Source organism: Lactuca saligna, chromosome 3 (genome assembly GCF_052625555.1).
Source record: "Lactuca saligna cultivar CGN05327 chromosome 3, ASM5262555v1, whole genome shotgun sequence".
Taxonomy (NCBI): domain Eukaryota; kingdom Viridiplantae; phylum Streptophyta; class Magnoliopsida; order Asterales; family Asteraceae; genus Lactuca; species Lactuca saligna.
Window position 1 is genome coordinate 16,371,251 of NC_136419.1, and position 2,948 is coordinate 16,374,198.

Below are 2,948 nucleotides of genomic sequence, written 5' to 3' on the forward strand. Positions count from 1 at the left end.
CAAAAATGAAAGACCAAAATGTTAGGTTACTTAAAATAAAAACATAATAAGGTTACAAATATACCTAAAGGAAAAACTTTTAAAACAAAAAATGAAAGAACAAAATGTTAGTTACTAAAAAAAAAACAAATAATTGTGTCTATTGGTAGGCATGGCCTAATGTTTCCTTCACCACAAAACATGGTATGTTCATATAACAGCCATCCATTTAATAACATGTTTCTTATCCCAAACAAAATAGGTATACCCGACTCACCAAATCCATACAAACATGTTACTTCATTTTGATTATTTGTAAAAAAAAAAAACAAAAAAAACAAAAATTTTAGAAATCGATGATAATATTTTGATTTCATAAAAGACATTTTATTCACTCATTACACTAACAACATACATTTTATGTTACATTAAGACCTTAATTAATAGTAGCTTCAAATAAAAAAAGTTTAGCTACAGCTTCACTAATTGCCATAATAAATCTATAACGGATCTGAAAATCTGTTCGTTAAGGCTAACCGGAGCTGATCTTGAGTGTACAACCGACCACCCATTTTCACGGTGGCTTGTTGGATCATCAATTCATTCACCACCGACACACTGGCATGGTTGACTTCGAAATCGAGTTCTTTCAACGCCGCCATGAGCCGGGCGGCAGGGTGGTTCTTCTTGTTACATTGGACCCTAATCATGGCGTCCCACCCGATGACCTTCACTTCTACGTCTAAATCGAGTATAGGTTGGTGGGTGGTGGAGGTGTTGGACATTTTCATGTCTTCCGGGAGTGAGATGGCGGAGGAAGATGATTGTCGGGATTCTTTGCTTAGTAATTCCTTCTTTAGTTCGTCGATTTGGTTTCTTAGTTCTTCTTTGTCGCATATGGTGTTATCGAGCTTTGATTTGAGTTCGTTGATGTATAAAATGGCGTCGCCGAGGAGGGAGGCTTTGTCCATTTTTGAAACGTTTGGGACGACGGCGCGTAGAGCGTAGAAACGCTGGTTTAGTTTCTCTCTCCTTTGTCTCTCTGCTTCTACGTGATTCAATGGCTCTTCTCTGCCGTTGGCCGGTTTTCGTCCTCGTTTTCGTGGCTTTTTTTCCGGTTCCACCATTCTGCTGCTTTCCACTTCTCTGATAACCGATGCGTCTAGATCTGAGTGGTCGGAATCAGCTCCGGGAAAAGTGCAACCGCCGGATTTCACGGTACTGGACGACGGAAGCACACCGGAGACGAAAGAAAGCATCCCGTCTTCGTTGCTTCCGCACGAACCGGGCGATCTCTTCTTCTTGTTCTTGTTATTCTCCTCTGCTCCGATGAACTGTGATTGACCGGAGAACAGCCCCCCGTTGTTGTTGTTGTTGTTGTTGGTAGAACTCCTTTTACTCTCGCCGAAATCCAGGATTCTGCCGTTCCCATTTCTGCCACCAGTTGCTCCGTCGAAAGATCTGAATTCGGAGAAATTCAACTCCCTGCTCCCAAAAACTCCTTGATTTTGTAGGGAATCAGGATTGGGATTATGAATATATCTAGGGTTTTCAAGTATCGAACTGGAGCTAGGGTTTTCAAAGGGAAGATGTTTTGGAACGTGAGAAGTAATTGATGGAATGACAGTTGTCGCCTGAGAGCCAATCACGTCAACGGAATCCTTGATTGTCGTGACGTCGGTAGTCACAGTTGACGTAGCCACCGGATCTGTGAGCCAAATCGACGACGGATCGTGATGATCTCCTCCGGCAACGGCAACCTGATCCGTGTTGATTTGCATGATATCCGGGCAGTTACTAAAATTAAACGAAACCTTGACTTTCTTCATCACATCAGAACTCTGAAATATCAACTCCGTTGAACCTAATTCAATCACCCCATCGGTGCAAGGGATACACACAATCGTTTGCAATCCAAAACCTTGACCTTGACGAACTCGTTCGCAGTGAGATGCCATCAACCGTTCCCGTCCGGCAACCCAAACCGGTTGGTTAGTGAACGCCGCCTGACCAGGAAGTCCGTTACCGTTGGCAAACGACTGCGTCATGGAAATAAGGAAGAACCACTCCGTATCAGTAACTTCCTCATCAACAGCATCACTTTCCGGCACTTGAGACCCGGAAATCAACGAATTCAACTCCCGGAGCACTTTCTTCCTGTACTGCTGCTCCGCCATAGAAGTCGCCGACGGCGCTGTCTTCACCTTATTCACCTCCCCCTTGTAGTACCCATCTCCCCATCCTAACACCGGAGTATCCGCGTAATCAACGTCAGACGACTGCCAGAAGATAGCGTAAGTCCACGACTCCCGTGCCGTATCAATCATCCCCTGGAGTCGTTGCTGTAAAGTATCCGGATTGAATTCGTTGACAATCTTGTGTGGAGCGGAGGTCGAAGCAGATGATGACGCCGGAGGAACAGTTACCGGCGGCGCGTGGGTGTTAGATTGAGACGTACCGTGGTTGGCCCAAATGGATGTCATGTCGGAACTTATGAAGGCATCCATCATGGAGACGTTGTCATCGGGGGTCCAGTGATTCATAGTCTGTAGTCTGTAATCCGTCATTCCATAAACCAGGGAAGCTGATCGGAAAAAGATGAGTTAGTTGGTGGCGGCGGAGGGTGTTTGTGTGTGTGTGTGTGTGAAAAAAGGTGAAAGTGGAGTTGAATTTGTAGGTCGATTAGATATGAGTATTTTAATAGGTCGGAAATGTGTGATGAGGAATTGAAGATTGAATGATTTGGTTTCCACGAAGGATAAGAGAAGCCTCCGATTTATCGACACGGTTTTTACCCTCCACCATTTTACTTCTCGGAAAAAAAAATGCATCCCTTTTAATTCTTTATCATTTTTTTTAATCTTTAATTTACTAAATACATCCTTTATCATTTTTTTATTATTTATTTATATTATATTATATTACATTATGTTGTCTTTACTCTTCAGGGTAATTAACTTTTGCGTTTG

General features: G+C 43.1%; 1 pseudogene; it reads right to left on the minus strand.

Moving 5' to 3' along the window:
* Positions 1 to 344: 344 nt before the first annotated feature.
* On the minus strand, positions 345 to 2,719 carry LOC145034590 (transcription factor MYC2 pseudogene; annotated as a pseudogene).
* Between the last annotated feature and the right edge of the window lie 229 nt (positions 2,720 to 2,948).